The sequence below is a fragment of the Silurus aristotelis genome (genome assembly GCF_946808225.1).
Source record: "Silurus aristotelis genome assembly, chromosome: 3".
Classification (NCBI taxonomy): Eukaryota; Metazoa; Chordata; class Actinopteri; order Siluriformes; family Siluridae; genus Silurus; species Silurus aristotelis.
Window position 1 is genome coordinate 27,038,002 of NC_139576.1, and position 19,138 is coordinate 27,057,139.

Genomic DNA, 19,138 nt, shown 5'->3' on the forward strand with positions numbered 1-19,138 from the left:
GAGGACAGTGTAACAGCAGTAAAGTGTGCAGTAGGTACGACAGACTGGTTCAGGGTGAAGGTTGGACTGCATCAAGGATCGGCCCTGAGCCCTTTCCTGTTTGCAGTGGTGATGGACAGGTTGACGGACGAGGTCAGACAGGAGTCTCCCTGGACTATGATGTTTGCAGATGATATTGTGATTTGTGGTGAGAGTAGAGAGCAGGTTGAGAAGAGCCTGGAGAGGTGGAGATATGCGCTGGAGAGAAGGGGAATGAAAGTCAGTAGGAGTAAGACAGAGTACATGTGTGTGAATGAGAGGGAGGGCAGTGGAGTGATGCGGTTGCAGGGAGAAGAGGTGAAGAAGGTGGAGGAGTTCAGGTACCTGGGGTCAACAGTGCAAAGTAATGGAGAGTGTGTTAGGGAAGTAAAGAAAAGAGTGCAGGCAGGGTGGAGTGGGTGGAGAAGAGTGACAGGACTGATTTGTGATAGAAGAGTATCTGCAAGAATGAAAGGAAATGTTTATAGGACTGTGGTGAGACCTGCGATGTTGTATGGATTAGAGACAGTGGCATTGAGTAAAAGACAGGAGGTGGAGCTGGAGGTAGCAGAGCTGAAGATGTTGAGGTTTTCGTTGGGAGTGACGAAGATGGACAAGATTAGAAATGAGTTTATTAGAGGGACAGCACATGTAGGATGTTTTGGTGACAAGGTGAGGGAGGCGAGATTGAGATGGTTTGGACATGTGCAGAGAAGGGACATGAATTATATTGGTAGAAAAATGCTGAAGATGGAGCCACCAGGTAGGAGGAAAAGAGGAAGGCCAAGGAGGAGGTTCATGGATGTGTTGAGGGAAGACATGCAGGTAGTTGGTGTAAAAGAGGCAGATATAGAGGACAGGGTGGTATGGAGACGGATGATCCGCTGTGGCGACCCCTAATGGGAGCAGCCGAAAGAAGAAGAAGAAGTGCTTTCGTTCTCATTCCCTAAACAGCAACATGTAAAACAACACACAAAATGAGCTACGGCATCAATCTGCATAATTATGTCATGTTTCTGACTGCACAATGAACCCATTGATGATTTTTTTTTTTTGTGCGTCTTGGGAAATTTGTTGACATTCATGTGAAGCCCGAAGAGAGGTTTTGGTTTATGAGTAAACCGTGTTGGACAGCACTGTAGACAGTTGGGTTAAAGTTTAACATGGAAACATCACACAGTAAAGCTCGGCCATAGTCAAACAAGAGCAAAGTCCATGCCAAAGCACACAAAGACTCGGTATAATACATGGTACGCTGTCAAAACAAAAACGTTTGGGTGTGCATCATGGAACGTTATCAGCATCCTATTCATTTGCAATAGAATCTGCACAGCCCAAGGAGTCTGGAAATGTATATAGGGAGCTCGCTGGTCATGTGATCATAAAGACTGCAAGATTACTTAGACCTGTGAGCTCGGGATTGCGGTGACTAAACATTTTATACTTTATATGGTTACAAGTACATGTATGAATGAAAAAAAAAAAAAAAAAAAAAGAAAAAAAAAAAAGAGAACATTTCACCAACTTTCAAACAAAATTGTCGCTTCACATCAGCAATCTATGGTGTTAGAAAATATAAACAAGTAAAGAAATAAATAAAAATTAATAAAATAATAAAATTGCGGACACCGGGCATTTTAGCCGGCTTTGGAGCTTCATTTCAGCTATGGGGGTTCATGATGTTTTAGCCAATCAGGTTCCAATTTCATACTTTTGTTTATCCAATCAAAATTGAAGGAGAATTGTTTCTGTTATACTCAAGATATGATGAGGATATTTTGATGTGTTGAGTTTTATAAAGAAATTAACAAGGCTTTTTTTTTTTTTTTTTTTTATTTTAACTGTAAATTTTTAGTGCTACATGCAGCTTACAGGGGTCTCACAGGTACTGTATTAGGTATCAGGTCTATGAATAAAGATCATCATACCTACTAGATCTTTGGAGATTTTACTGAAAGTGTCTCTTTCTGATCTCATGAAGCACTATAACCAGACCTAAACACTTTGTGGCTACATAGTGGAGGTTTAAATAATTTACTTGCTAAACTTATAAAGCACTTGAGCCCATCCAAAACATGATACTGAGCCGAGGTAGTCCTACTGCACAAAGAACCCTTTTTCCATCTAATAAGGCTTCGATATGGGCATAGTAAATATAGTGGAATGCAGTATCACTAACCAATTTATACATCCTCTTCATGATGAAGACTAAATCTCACTTGAAGACACTTCAGAAAACTGGACAGCACAAAGCAATTACTACTTCAGCAATGACTACAGGGGGAGTTATTTTTTTTATTACGTTCAAGTCAGACTTCGGATCAATGGCTTGACAGTTAATTTGGCATTCCTTCATGAAAAACACTTCCCAGAAGGATTGCTGCACTCGACTCCACTCCACTACCATGTATGCAATGTTTACAGAGTTGAAATTGAACCTTGAAACACGTCCCTTGATTCGCATGGGCAGGTAAGAACACAGCATCTGCAGAACTAGGAACAAAAATGCTGTGTATTATAGGTAGCATTTAGCATTTTTTTGGTAGATGAAGTAGTGCTTTTGAGGGGGAAAAAAAAAAAAATTAATAAAATAAAAAATTATATATATATATATATATATATATATATATATATATATATATATATATATATATATATATATATATATATCAAGATCTTCCACTCTCACCCATGTAAAGTATATCTTCATGAAGCTGGCTTTGCAGCAAAGCCACATATGGCTGGGAAGGTCAGGTGTCCCTATACCTTTGCCCATATAGAGGACATGGATGTGATTCACAAAACATATGCAGTAAAATGATTTTTTTTTTTTTTTAGAGCTCTAGCTGAATGTTCAGGTGAATTCTTTTGCTTTCTACATGTACCTGCAAAGATTTGTTTAGCTTCTTCCATGAGAAATGAATGAATGTGTTTAATGAGAACAGATTCAGTCCTACAAAACCTTAAGGCAATATTTGTGCTTTGGGTTCATTTAGTAATGTGCATTCTGAAACCAGTCCAAATCAAATAGCAAGCGAAACCAAAAATAATTACAATTGGCTCCAACTCTGACTCATGGTTGTAAAAGTGCCTTAAGATTGTAGATGGGCTGCTTGGAAAAAAAAGAAATAAAAAAAGTATATATACGTGTGTATATATTTATATTAGGGCTGCCATTTGAATAATATATTTAATCGCATGATTGTCATGAGTTAAACGATCAATCGCACACTTATCTGTTTTAAAGGGACCTCAAATTTATACTTGGCGAGTTTTTAATACTCTAATCAACAAGGGCATGAACAAATACTGATGCTGTTTTAAATCATCAGGACACCAAACGGAACTTTTTGCTATGTTTCCACACGGACGGTTTTGATTGCCGGATGTGTGCATCACGGCTGGTTTTGGTGTAAGATTTGAGACTTGGCGCATCGGGAAAACAGATGTTTGGTGATTAAAAGGATTATTTAGTGATTTATTTATTTGTTAATATCTGAGTAAAGAAAGGACATTGTGAATAAATGTGCGTTGAAGTAAAGAAATTTGTTTAATTTTTATATTTATTCATTTCTATTATTAAAAACGGTCAAACGGAAAAGCGTGCCGCATTTATCGCACGTCAACAAAATTAGCGTTGGAGATAAAACGCATCTGACCCATAAAAACCAACGATTTGATGCTTTAACGCGATACAGAAATAAACTAAATATATACACATATACACACACACACGTTTATTTTTCCGTGTCCGTGCTCGCTGGCGTTTTAGCAGCGGCTAATCAGGTGACACTCATGCTGACAAGCTAGAAAGTCATACGACAACTGGAGGCCTGCACTTAAACCCGGATTGGTCGGGGAGGCTATAAATCACTAAACCGCTGCCATGGTTAAGTATTTACTTGGATCACTAAAACAAGGTTCATTAATCAGCAGTTTATGAAGCATGAAGAAAAAAATACCAGGGGTCTCTAACCTTGTGTACACCGAGGACCGGTTTAATTTTGACTGGCTAGTTGGCATCTGGACACGTAGTTTCTCCAAAATACTCGACTGAAATATTTTGCCATGCCTCTTCACGGCCCGGTTCACCCCAGAGCAGAGCATATCATTCCTTATCATCCCAAACACTCCAGCTGAATGTTTCCTCTCGAAATAGAGCTCGGACATACAGTATGCTCGGGTCGCTGTCTCGAATTGTGAAGTTGGTTCCAGTTAGCTGCAGTCCAGATGGAATTGCATGGTGTTCAACGGTAAAAGTACGGAATGGAAGCCATGTTGGATCGGTTTTCCTTTCACCAGAATACCTGGATGAGAGACAGTCTGCTAGCATCTTCTCTCATGTTTTCTGTCCAACACCTTCTTCCAGTCATTTGCTGTCCAATCCTTGTGGATTTCTGGCTTTAAACTAATTTCTTTGCATATAAACCAAAGGAACATTCGTGTGTCTCAAAAAAACGATAGAAAGCTCTAGCAACCTAGTGGCATGAACTTCCACACCCAGTGGTTGGGGACCTCTACTCTATACAACCTGTATCCAGATGCAAATTACATCCTTGTAAACTCCTGGTAAATCTTTTTAAGGGCCTATTGCTTGCTGATCTGTGAGGGTGTAATGCTTTTTAATCTCATATAGTTACTCACAATTTGTACAAGACTACAAAGAGCTGGCTAAAAGTAGTTAGCTGAAATTGGGTAAAAAAAAAATCCTAGCAAATCGCTGAATTGCTGTTTTTTCATGAATTTATATAAAAAAATTAAAAAAAAATTAATAAAAAGATTCTATATAGAAAAGATAAAATGGGTGAAAAGAACTCCTGGCAAATTGCTGATTTTTTTTTTATATTAGTCAAAAAATACAAAATGATTTATTGAAAAAAATAAATATAATATAAAATTAATTATATTATAAACATATTGGGGGGAGTGGTGGCTCCAGCGGTTAAGGCGCTGGGTTGCCGATCGGAAGGTCGGGGGTTCAAGCCCCGGTATCGCCAAGCTGCCACCTTCGGGCCCTTGAGCAAGGCCCTTAACCCTCTATGCTCCAGGGGTCCCTTACGAGGGAAATATCAAGGTCCGTGACGTCGGAGTGACGTGGGGCCGCCTTCCCGTGGGCTCACCACCTGCAGGAGGGACCGTAAGGGACGGTGCTGTGAGGATTGGGCAGCGGTCGAAGGCGGGGGCCTGCTTAGACTGCTGCCCCCGTGACCCGAATTACGGATAAGCGGGAGAAAATGAATGAATGAATGGATGAATATATTATAAACAAAATTTCAGGCAAATGTTATAAAGCTGAACTGCATCTACTTCACCAGATAAGAGCAGGCAGAGGTCACCAGCAAACCATTTAAATAGAAACCCACAAAATACATCGCCTTGCTCCTGGCCAGGGATGTGGTAAACCCAAAAGCCTATTTTAGGAAACACGAGGCACGAGGTAAGAATACACCCTGACTGTAGATGTGACACCAGTCTAACACAGTTCACCATTCACACACTCAGACACACTCATACACACTGAGGGGCAATTCTTGGACCTTTGCAGTGCTAATGATCCCATTACTGCCTCCCATATTCCATATTAGTATTCATTTTACATATTAGTAGTAATTACATATAAATGAACAGATTTAAAGCAAACACCACCCCCCCTCCCACAGGGCTGGGTTCATAAGGCTGTTTGAGACTTTACACAAACATTCATTCATAATTATTACCTGCCAGGTCAGAGAGACTGTGGCTCAAATTACAGTGTAGCATGTTTATATTTTGGGAGGTTTTGGGAACAACAAGCTAAATTCCACCGAAAATAGCGCAAGCTATTTTTAATTATAAACAAGATTTAACTGTGCAAGCAGGATTACAAAAAAAACAAAAAACAATCTCACGCCATACTGACAGTGTAAGCATTCCTTCTTCTGTTTGTTAACCAGTTTTAGGACTTAAAACAACTAATTAGCAAAATATCTTAATGGAAATCCCCAATTTCTAAGGTCTTTGCTGCACTACATGGTCCAGAGGAACATTGCGGCTACTTGGCCTAGATCATCCATCAAGTGTCTAATTACAGCAGCAAGCTTGCTGCCATGAATGTCCCAGTGAGCGTAGGAAAGATAGAGGAAAAAGATGGAGGGGGGAATGGAAATATGGTTCTAAATGTTGAGCATGTTGAAGCATGATGGCTTCCATTCAATTCCTTTCCATTTGCATGTTTGGAAGGGATGAGAATACAAGAATCAAGTCACAGAACTAAGTGGCTGATGGTTCCAGGTCTCGCTCAAGAAGCGAACACTAGCTCTCTGGCATGGTATTTCAGCCTGGAAGCCTTCTGGTCACTAGTACACCATAAAGCTATAAAGTACCCGTTGGAGCAAGTCACTATGTGCTAACTATCTGAGCTGGCTAGTCACCAATTTTCCAAATAGTGAAATAGTTGATGCCTATGGAAAAATAAACAAACTGCTCGTAACTTGAGGCACTTTGCTTCGAGTCAAAACAACTTCATATCCAGGTAAGAGCAGGGTGTTTCCAGGGCAGATGTAAAGAAGATACTGTGGGGGATTTGCAGCAACAAATGTCCTGGAGCCACAGATCTATTTCTTACAAGAACAAACAGGACCCGGGGTTGGCAAACAACGGGAAGACGAAGGCACCGTCGAGTCAAGCGGCTGCAGACGAGCTTTGATCCGATGCCTGACGACGTTCGGCTGGAAACCCGGGAAGCGATCAAACCTCCGACTCGACGTTATGACTTCTCTTCCTAAAAGCCCAGACGTTTGAAACGAGGTCATACAGTCTAAAAATCATACGACTGAAGACTGTGTGCACAGATCCCCCAATTTCCATACACATCCAAAAAACGGAACTGATCCTAGAGAGAGTGAGGTGTTTGACAGATGGTACTCGGGGGGGTGGGGGTGGATTTGCTGCTTCCAAGGTCCCGGAGGCATAAACATGAATACTGCTAATAATATCCACTATCTTGGTAGGCAACCACAGGAAGATGAAAGCGCTGTTGAGTCAAGAAGGACCGCCACAGATGCAGTATGACGTGCACTAGCGTGTGGCCTGCATATAAATGGCTTTGCCTTTTCTTAGCCACGCATCAGAAAACACCTCGAGGTTACCTCGGTGATGACGCAGAGCCTCCTGCCTCCCCCCCCAGCATTCATATTAAACCATTGCATGCCTTAAAACTTGAGTCTACTAATGCAATATGGAGTACTATAAGAGTACCGTTTCGCAAGTTGGCCAGTGAGGCCCACGAGTCGAGGAGTAATAACTCCGGAGGTTTGATAACCGAGGAGTATATTTCCACTGTTCGAAATGGACGTTCGTGGGAAGTTCATGTGACAAGAAAAGGAGAATACCTTGGGTTCGATCTCGAATAAAAGGCTTTGTGAATGAGGACACGCTCAAGCTTCTGTAAACTAACTGTCGAATTTTTACTTCCTATACGGTTTCTTCCTAAAACGGTAGATCGTGTGACTGATAGAGAAGAACAACGTGGCGAAGTTACACCATCGATAAATTACAAAATGACATGGATTAGGACTATATTACATTAGACAGAGCAGCAGCATGAATCAGCACTTTAACCCCCCCCCCCCAACACACACACACACACACACACACACACACACACACACACACACACACACACACAAACACAAACACACACACACACACACGTAGCCCAGATTACTCCATTCGCGAAAGTAATCGGACCAAAATAGCTGCTCTCGAAGTCAAACACGCTGCCTATCCCCTCCGCTGCAGTGTGAATGAAAGAAAAGCGAATGAGGCGAAGGAATAAACACAGAAGCTTCACGAATGCTGCTGTTTAAAGTCTCCAACTGGTCTGAGGAGGTTGGATTAGATTTCTCCAACCGCAGCTCTGCGAGATCTATTCGAAACCTAGGGTTCTATCCATGCGCTCGTTCGAACGCAGTGCACAATCTACGCTTAAAAATGACTCGATCGTCACACGCGTATGCGGTTCTTCCCCAAATGCTGCTGCAAAAAAGGAAGCAAGTGATTGTGTTAGTGATTGTGTTAGTTTGCTGGAACGTGACAATTTCCCTACGAGTGGAACTGAAAGATGAAAACCTGTTTGGCGCACGAAGCAAGCTCCAGATGTGTTGTATTGACCTGAACACATTTGCGATACACTGGAATGCTGACATCACCCCGAACCACCTCGCTCCTGATTGCACCGATTGCCTCGTGTATGGAACAAGCACAAATCCCAACAGCCGTGCTCGAAAAATATGGGGGACCATCTTCCCAGAAGAGTGGCGGTTCCTCTAACAGTATTACGGGCTAAATGTGGAATGGGGATGATCAGCAAGCACATATGGGGTGTGATGTTCAGAATCATTTCTCAGCGTTGAAAATCTCTCAGCATTTCTCAGCGTTGAAAAATAGAACATGCCCTTCGTTAAATCTATGAACACATGGAACCAATGACAAAGAACTATGGCGTGAGAGGAATACGACTCTTTGAGGCGTGAAGATATGCGACTACAATGCGTACAAGCCTTTTGCACCACATAGGTGGCGTTTAAAAAAAACGTTTGAAACCTTTAAAGACCTGTTTGAACCCCTGATTAGTCCTTTATTGGTTTTCTGTAAGTATGTCTGTAACTGGGATCGATGCTTTTGATGATACTCGGAAGTGGGAGCCCACTGGGCAAGGCATTTTTGATCTTTTGCTCGAAATGTTGGGAGTATAAATCTCTGCACCGCCAAGCTGCCGCTGATACCCCCTTGATCAAGACCCTTAACCCTCAACTGTTTACTTGTCTAAATGAGTTCATTGTAAGATATTGGCAGCTGCCAAATGCCTTTAAATGCAATGTATTTCATTAAATTGCATTTCAAACAGTATATTGCAGAACAAACCCTGACATTTGCAAACAGCCTGATTTGTACCTGGTGCGGTGAAGCAGCCTGATTTGTACCAGTTGCCGTGAAGCAGCCTGATTTGTACCTGGTGCCGTGAAGCAGCCTGATTTGTACCTGGTGCCGTGAAGCAGCCTGATTTGTACCAGTTGCCGTGAAGCAGCCTGATTTGTACCAGTTGCCGTGAAGCAGCCTGATTTGTACCTGGTGCGGTGAAGCAGCCTGATTTGTACCTGGTGCGGTGAAGCAGCCTGATTTGTACCAGTTGCCGTGAAGCAGCCTGATTTGTACCTGGTGCAGTGAAGCAGCCTGATTTGTACCAGTTGCCGTGAAGCAGCCTGATTTGTACCAGTTGCCGTGAAGCAGCCTGATTTGTACCAGTTGCCGTGAAGCAGCCTGATTTGTACCAGTTGCCGTGAAGCAGCCTGATTTGTACCAGTTGCCGTGAAGCAGCCTGATTTGTACCAGTTGCCGTGAAGCAGCCTGATTTGTACCAGTTGCCGTGAAGCAGCCTGATTTGTACCAGTTGCCGTGAAGCAGCCTGATTTGTACCAGTTGCCGTGAAGCAGCCTGATTTGTACCAGTTGCCGTGAAGCAGCCTGATTTGTACCAGTTGCCGTGAAGCAGCCTGATTTGTACCAGTTGCCGTGAAGCAGCCTGATTTGTACCAGTTGCCGTGAAGCAGCCTGATTTGTACCAGTTGCCGTGAAGCAGCCTGATTTGTACCAGTTGCCGTGAAGCAGCCTGATTTGTACCAGTTGCCGTGAAGCAGCCTGATTTGTACCAGTTGCCGTGAAGCAGCCTGATTTGTACCAGTTGCCGTGAAGCAGCCTGATTTGTACCAGTTGCCGTGAAGCAGCCTGATTTGTACCAGTTGCCGTGAAGCAGCCTGATTTGTACCAGTTGCCGTGAAGCAGCCTGATTTGTACCAGTTGCCGTGAAGCAGCCTGATTTGTACCAGTTGCCGTGAAGCAGCCTGATTTGTACCTGGTGTAGTGAAGCAGCCTGATTTGTACCAGTTGCTGTTGAGCAGCCTGATTTGTACCAGTTGCTGTTGAGCAGCCTGATTTGTACCTTGTGCTAAATGAATAAGATGTTGGACTCCTGATTGGAAAGTCAGGGGTTCAAATCCCAGCACCACCAAGCTGCCACCGCTGGGCCCTTGAGCAAGACCCTTAAACCACCTTAATCGCTCAACTGTATAAGTGAGATAACTCGAAGTTGCTCTGGATAAGAGCGTCTGCCTGAATTGTACCAGGCATCGTAAAAACAGCCTGATTTGTACCAGGTGCGGTTCAGTACAGCACCTGACTCATGTTATTAATGAGCAATGAACAGGTGTGTAATAAAGTGTGTGTGACGCTGATCTACATTCAGAAAGTTATTTCTACACTCTCATGCCCCTGCGTCTGTTTGCTACGTGAGCAAATCCCCCGACTGTTACATTCGAGAAAACAAATAGCTAGCAAAAGTACAAAGTGCTGTTTTAAAGTAATACAAGGTCAATTTACGAATATTGAAGAAAATCCTAGTCAAACTCACCCTGTCACGTTTACTGAAGTGCTTTTAAGAGTCCTAATTTAAATACCAAACGTGGGGCTGTCAAAAAGTTTTGGCACCCTCGCGATTATCGCCATACAGTTAACTCTTTAACCAATGGGAAAAAAAAAGTAATGAATGTAGATTTGCACAATTGTATACAAAAGTTATTAACATTTATATATGAATAATAATGGCATATAGATTAAAAATAGATTTTTAAAAAATGTCAGAATTTTTAAGCATAATATATAATGTAACATTAGAATAATAATGCCATTTTTAACATAAATTTGACAAATCTACATTAATTGTTGTAATGTATTTATGCACCGCTTCCTTTTACACACACACACACACACACACACACACACACGCGCACAGTAGACATAAATACATACAAACTGTGTGTGTGTGTGTGTGTGTGTGTGTGTGTGTGTGTATGAATATATATATATATATATATATATATATATATATATATATATATATATATATTTATATATATTTATATATATATGTATATGTGCGTGTGTGTGTGTGTGTGTGTGTGCACGCGCGACAATAATGGAGCTATAATGAAGTGTTTCTATGGCCACATCATCAACATCACAGCGTTTGTGTTTGTGTGTGTGTGTGTGTGTGTGTGTGTGTGTGTGTGTGTGTGTGAGAGAGAGAGAGAGAGAGAGTCCCTGGTTAGTAAACTGACATTACAGTTGTGTAAATTGTCAGTAATTAGGAAGGTGAGCGTACCCGGTGCAGTGTGGGTCCCAGCTCAGAGCTCCGAGCTCAGGACCGGACTGTCTCCTCTCGGCGCTTTGGCTATGCAAATCGCTCCCTGCTCCTGTCCCAGCTCCTGTTCTCACTCAGTCCAACTCTCTGTCATTCTGGTCACCGCTGCTGAAAGGCCGCTTCATGCCACACTGTGAACTCGTACACTCCCGGAGCTCTGTTTAGGTGCTCTCTCTCCTCCGAAGCTCTCACATATAAAGCGGTAAAGGGCCACACTGCGCTCCCTGAAGCTCCCGCACTCCGCCACATTCCACTCCGCTCAGCCGCAGCACAACCACATTTATCTCTCCGACCCGTATTCCACCGAACCCCGCCTCCTGCGCTGCGATTGGCTCGCACCACGTCCTCTTGTGGCAGCGGATTGGCTGCTCCCGAGCATCTCGCCGTATGAGGATCCAACCGAGAAGGCGTGATCGTCTCAGCCAATCAGAGGGAAGGAGGCGGGGTTGAGCCCAATGCGGGTGCAAGGACGTAACGCGTCATCAGGTAGCCTTGCACCTGCGAAAACAGCGACGACGGCTAGAGCTAAAGAGATACCTATTTGCTTTCAGAATAAAAGCCCGATTCAAATTAAATTATGACGGGTTGTCTCCACCTGCTGGATCGACCCACAATAAGGTGTATGGATTATGTTAAAAAATAACTCTGATTCGTGCTGTTACAGAAAAATAATCAGACAGCATCGTGTGATGCGGCAGAAAGAGGAAAAGAAAGTACTCGCAGCATAGCAAAATGTATGTTTTTGCTGAAAACCAGGTGCTTTATTCCTCTTACATGATGGTGTAATGCTGTGGAACCATAAAAGTTAAATAAGTTCATTACAAATGGTTAGGCTGAAACCCGTATCCACCCTGAGTATATGGGTGTGGAGTTTGCACATTTCCCCCGCATCTTCAGTAGGGCTTCATCTGGGTACTCTGGTTTTCTCCCCAGTCCAAAAACATGCACAGTAGGCGACACCCATAGTTGAATAAATGCATGCAATTGTACCTTTTTTTGTGCTCTGGGTTCAGACTCTAAGTTCCTCTGTGACCCTGTGTAGGAGGAAAGGTACAGAAAATAAATGAATGGTTCTGCTATGGGGCTCAAAGGATGTGAAACTGTGGGTTAAATGCAAGTCGTGGAAGCTTTGAAAACAAATCATCAGGAAGCAAAAGTGCTAGTGATTACAGAAATGAGTGTAGCTGTTGCTTTTGTTATGTTTTAATATTCGCAGTCACGTGTGCGCAGTCGGTCGTAGTGAGTCAGTATTGAGTTGACGAATCGTTTAGTCACATTGTTGGTAGACTACAGTTTTTTGGAATAGGCTCGGAAAATATTTTAAAGAAAATAAAACAAAAAAATGCTCTCTATGTACCTCTTATAAATGCTTCTGCTTCTTTGTGTTTTTATTTCTTTATTTGCCTGTCTGTTTGTTCACCCCCCCCCTTATTTTTTTACTTTGTACACGACACATTTATGTTTTTCGGCATGAATAAAACTGGAACTAAAAAAGTCAGCTTTCTGCTTATAATAATTCTGAACAACTCTTAAAAACATGTGGGATGCAATCTAGCATTGTACTGTACATTTAGCATCTGACGGCCATAGTGTTCACTTCCTGTGAGGAATGGAAATGGCAAAAGACCAAGAAATATAAAACTGAGAAATATATTCCTTGGTGTTTGTGCATTGTGATGAATGAATAAGGGAATTCGGTTTAGGTGTTACCTCATATTTATACCCCGATGAATCAGGAAGTCATGGCTGAGTCACCTAGGCATACTAAAAACTGTAAAATTTTAATATTAATATACTAACATACAAAAATAATTCTTGATGTAGTGCTGAATATTATCATTCCCCAACTAAAATTGATTCTAGGAGAGGTTTAGGAGAGATCTACGATGCCTATGGTGTCTTGGTTGATTAGAGAAGAAGCACACAGCACACGTACATACATTCTCCTTAGTTTTAATGCAGGAAACAGACAAGCATATACACTCTGGACAAACCCTAAGCTAAAATAATTCCTTATTTGGTAATAAGACATGGTAACCAGAGATGTTTGAGCCCAGACAAGAACATACCGTATACCTTGTATTTACATTGTAAAGATATCATATATGCATTGCACGGACTCCATAAGAACACAGTTTAAATTAAAGTTCAAGTTGAAGTTAATTTATATAGCGCTTTTCACAATGGACATTGTCTTACAGCAACAGAACTTAAGAATTAAAGTGAATTCTGTGTATTTATCCCTGATGAGCAGCCTGGGGCGACTGTGGTGACTGTGGCAAAAAAAAAACTCCATAGATGAACGAGGAAGAAACCTTTAAAGGGACCAGACTCGAAAGGGGAACCCATCCTCATTTGGGTAATATCAAGAGTGTGATTATAAATCTTAAAACAATGCAAAACAACGGAGAGTGAGAACTACAATGAAGTGTGTGCATGATTATAAAAATGATTACATTAGTCCTTTCTACAATCTTATACAGTCAGTGGACACTGTGGAACCAGGAGTTACTGAGCAACTCATAAAATAGCTCAACATTTGAGATCATCATAGATCCAAAACCAGCTTCTCCATGCCAGAGCCTTTAAAAGTTCAAAGAGGTCCAATGCCAAACTTTACATGAAGTGGGATCCAAATGGCGCTGGTACGTCTCTAGATGGTTTGGGATGTTTGCATTTACTTCTTTGAAGGTCAATAATCGTGACTGGAGCTGGTGCAATGCCGGGATGTGTAGAGAAAGAGAAGCAGTGGAGAGGAATTAATGTAGCTGCTGTTCATGATATTAACAATCACAAGTTGATAATGTGCATGTGATCAGATGTTCTAGAGCACAAGGTTATGATATGTGATGTGTGTTATGTGTAGGACTCATTAAAAAGATACGTCTTTAACCTGCACTTAAACTGGGTGAGTGTGTCTGAGCCACGAACACTGTCAGGAAGACTATTCCAGAGTTTAGGAGCTAAATGTGAAAATGATCTACCACCTTTAGTGGAATTTGCTATTCTAGGAACTACCAGAAGTCCAGAGTTTTGAGATCTCAGGGAGCGTGACAGATTGTAGCGCATTAGAAGACTGGATAGACACATGGGAGCTAAATCATTTAGGTCTTTGTAAGTAAGTAGCAGTAGTTTGTAGTTGATTGGAAACTTAACAGGTAGCCAGTGTAGGGATGATAAGATTATATGGCCATATTTTCTGGACCTTGTGAGAACTCTGGCTGCTGCATTCTGGAATAACTGTAGCTTGTTTATTAATGATGCAGGACAACCACCTAGTAATGCATTACAATAGTCCAGTCTGGAGGTCATGAATGCATGGAGGAGCTTCTCTGGTTAAGATATAGACAACATGTTTCTTAGCTTAGCAATATTTCTAAGGTGGAAGAAGCCTGTTTTTGTAATATGGGTGATATGATTTTCAAAAGACAAGTTGCTGTCTAAAATAACTCCCAGGTCTTTTACTGTTGATCTACTAGTTACAGTATATCAATCTAATGCAAGTTGGATTGCTGGAGCTTCTGTGTATTGTTTTTGTTTTCTGTCTTAGCAGAATTTAATAATATATAGTTAAGCGAACAAGTGTGAGGCCCATCTTAATTCTAACATGCGGCTAAATGTCCTTTAAAATCTGGATTTTTGTGCAAAACTTCATACATAGCCATACATAGCCACAACGTAACATAGCATAAAACATGGGAATAACTGTATGAACCCAAATGACCTCTGCACATCCTTTTGTTTTTTGCATTTCTTGCATTATTGTATGTTGTAACAAACTGTTTCCTGTACATACGACAATAAAACTCTAGAATATTGAACTCTGAAAAGTCAACCAATCTCGGCCATACTAGGCATGTATTAATCTGGTGCCATCTACAGGACATGATATGAATTACATGATTATAAAGTGCCCTAGTATTAATCTAGCGTTACCATCAACTCACTAATCGAGTTGATCTTTTTCTCATAAATGCATGTGTGTTTTGTATTCTTTATTGTTATTATAATGTATTATCCACCCATCTGTTCCAGCATGTAAATGCCCCTGTAAACAAAACAAGTTCCACCAAGATATGGTAGACATGGAGTGATCTTGAGTGATGTGCTAGAGAGCTCAGCCCTACTGAACACCTTTGGGATGAAAAGGAATGCTGAATACCTCAGTATTTGACTTTACTAAATCAGCAAATCCAAAATTACACTCCAAAATCTAGTTGAACGTCTTCTCAGAAGTACGTCTTCCTTTACTGAAGTATTTCCATTTTACTTTTACGTAACTTCACCACATTTCAAAGTCAAATATCTTACTTTTTGCTTAAGAACATTTAGCAAAATCAGTCATCCCTTTTTAATGATAAGTGGATAAAAACTTAACTGGTCAAACACGCAGCAAGCCACCAATCAGGGTCGAGCTTGCGTTCTGTTTTAAACTCGTTTTGATTGCCGCTATGTGCTGTCTACTGCGCCAACAGTTCAACAGCAAGCAGAACATTTTGAAAGGAATAACTGATAGAAGAAACTCCTGACTTGAACTTGCCACAGCACCTGTGGCCTTATTAGCATCATTTTTATGAAGTATTTAAAAAGAGGGTTTTGGGCTCATGATTATTTGAATAGATATTAAACAGTGTTGAACTTATTAATATCATTCTATTAATAGATTGTTGTGCTCAGAAAAACATTAGAGTCTTTTCATACAAACTGAGTTGATTAAGTAAAGTGTCTTGTGACAAAAATGACAATAGGAACATTATAGCCATAATAAATCATAGTACTTTGGATACTTAAGTACATTTAAAGGCAAAGTAAAAGTTTAAATGGATTAATTTGACTGTATCTCTTGTATCTCTTTTTCATCTGAAGAACATGGTATGTGCACTTTGTTGAACACTGGTCTTGTTGTATGAGGAAGTTGGTTCCAATTAGTTGCCATTCATACAGAATTTCATGGTGGTGAAGTATTTATTGAAGGCCATGTTGGTTCAGTTTTCCTTTTACCTGAAATAAGTCTCCAACTTTTCCTGCTCCAAAACAGAAGTTCTTTAGTTAGAGCCAAATGTCACATTTGGATTTAACTCTCCACAAAACCTTATTTCACTTTTTTTACTTAGTTTGGGGCATATAAACAGATGGAACATGCATGTGTCTTAAAAACCATTAAAGACTAGGAGTTTTTAAACTTTTGACAGGCATTGTGTGTGTAAATATTGCATTTTTAAGTATATTCCAATTTATATTTTACATTTTACATTTTCTTAGTACATCTTTGTAATTTAATCATGATTTGATTATATATATATATATATATATATATATATATATATATATATATATATATATATATATATATATATATATATATATATATATGAGAACATAAAATGTTTTATGTTGAAATTTTTCACATCAATTAAACAAGGACCAATAAAGCAATAGGAAATCTACACTATTTTTTTCATTCCTCCTAATTTCCTGACAAATGGATTGTTGTTGAGATCATTAATGTGTTTGCCATTTTAGACTTGGCCTACTTTTGCTTTAGCCGACGGGTGTGCATGTATGATATTTGGCACACGCCTTTATCCACAGAGACTTGGAGTAGTGTTTTGAATTCTCTATGAATAATTAAATCCTGATATTAGTTTACTATGTCAGACACTAAGGGTAATCATCCATCCATCTATCCATCTATCCATCTATCCATCCATCTATCTATCTATCTATCTATCTATCTATCTATCTATCTATCTATCTATCTATCTATCTATCTATCTATCTATCTATCTATCTATCTATCTATCTATCTATCTCTTAGTGCTCATGCTTGATTTATCCATGTTGAAAAAATAATTTTAATGCATGTTAATCCATAAAAAAGGAAGGAAAGTAAAAATTCTCACATTGCACTTGAAAAACCAAAGAGCATCTTCCTCACTATGTTCCTTTACAAAAAATGATGTCATATTTTCTAAAGCCTTTTGTTATCATTGTTGTAGCATGCAAACAAGTAGTTACATAATTCAATTTTTATAAATGTTTTGGACTTACTATATACAGTGGGGCAAATAAGTATTTGACACACTGCCGATTTTCCCTCACTTACAGAGAATCTGTCATTTTCATCGTAGGTAGGTAGAATCTAAAAAAGAAAATCCAGAAAATCACATCGTATGATTTTTAAATAATTAATTTGCATTTCATTGCATGAAATAATAGAACAAATAGAACTTAAAATTTTGGTACAGAAACCTTTGTTTATAATTACAGAGGTCAAATGTTTCCTCTAGTTCTTGTCCAGGTTTGCACACACACTGCAGCATTTTAGCCCACTCCTCCATATAGGTCTTCTCCAGATCTTTCCAGTTTTACGGCTGTCGCTGGGCAACACAGAGTTTCAGCTTCCCCTAAAGATTTTCTATTAGGTTCAGGTCTGGAGACTGGCCAGGCCACTCCGGGACCTTAAAATGCTTCTTACGGAGCTACTCCTTAGTTGCCCTGGCTGTGTGTTTGGGGTCAAACCCATGCCGGCAGACCCAGCCACAACCTTTCTTTAATGCTCTTACTGAGGGAAGGAGGTTGTTGCCCAAAATCTCGCGATAAATTTCCCCATCCATCCTCCCCTCAATACGGTGCAGTCGTCCTGTCCCCTTTGCAAAAAAGCACCCCCAAAGCATGATGTTTCCACCCCCATGCTTTATGGTTGGGATGCTGTTCTTGGGATTGTACTCAACCTTCTTCTTCCTCCAAACACGGCAAATGGAGTTTATACAAAAAAATTGCTATTTTGGTCTCATCTGACCACAAGACCTTCTCCCATGCCTCCTCTGGATCATCCAGATGGTTTTTGGCAAACTTCAGACATGCACTGTGCTGAGGGACCTTGCACGCGCTGCAGGATTTTAATCCATGACAGTGTAATGTGTTACTAATGGTTTGTGAGGGGGATTGACAGTCATCTTAAATTTCTTCTATTTTCTAATAATTGCTTAATTAATTCATTCTAACAGTTGTTGCCTTCTCACCAAGCTGTTTGCCTATTGTCCTGTAGCCCATCTCAGCTTTGTGCAGGTCTACAGTTTTGTCGCTTAGACAGCTCTTTGTTCTTGCCATAGTGGAGAAAGTTGAAGTCTGATTGATTGAGTGTGTGGACAGGTGTCTTTTATACAGGTAACAAGTTCAAACAGGTGCAATTGATACAGGAGTAAAGGATAGGAGGGCTTCTTAAAGACAAATTAACAGGTCTGTGAGAGACTGAATTTTTGCTGGTTGGTGGGTGATCAAATACTTATTTCGTGCAATAAAATGGAAATGAATTATTTAAAAATCATACAAATTTCTGGGTTTTCTGGATTCTGTCTCTCGCAGTTGAGGTGTACCTACGATAAAACTTACAGATCTCTCCGTTCTTTGTAAGTAGGAAAACTTGAAAAATCGGCAGTGTATTAAATACTTATTTGCCCCACTGTACTTTTACTATTGTTTGAGTCTAATGATTTTTTTAAATAATTTTTTTGTAAATAAATAAATTGAACAAATCCACTATCTAGCTACATTCTTTCTCCAAGTGCAGAAATGTACAAAAAAAGAATAAAAATGTAAATATTATGTTATGTTGATTTTACAGTAAACAATAGGGAAATTAGGAATGTATGTCCTGCCTATTGTTGATAAATGCTTTTGGGTTTGCAATGCTTGTACAATGCTACCCAACTCATTTACACCATATAATGTCTCATAAGCTTGTGCAGTTGACTGATATGCACCTATTTTGCTCTAAAATAAATACTGTAAATTAATCATTTCTGTGGCGCAAATGTCAAAACTTTAGCTTAGGAGAACCAGTAGAGGGCGATCACACACAACAAATGAAGATAATTTTTAC

At 40.2% G+C, this 19,138-nt stretch overlaps 1 protein-coding gene across 4 annotated transcripts in view; it reads right to left on the minus strand.

Annotated features, from left to right (window-relative positions):
- Positions 1 to 11,571, minus strand: part of LOC310724016 (hyccin 2-like) — a 69,466-nt gene extending 57,895 nt beyond the window's left edge. For 2 of the 4 annotated variants that reach the window (XM_083537762.1, XM_083537758.1), the window contains exon 1: positions 11,215 to 11,571. The gene's annotated coding sequence lies outside the window, so the exon portion shown is untranslated. The remainder of the gene's footprint in view (positions 1 to 11,214) is intronic. The other 2 variants (XM_083537756.1, XM_083537761.1) reach the window with 2 other exon arrangements.
- Positions 11,572 to 19,138: the final 7,567 nt, after the last annotated feature.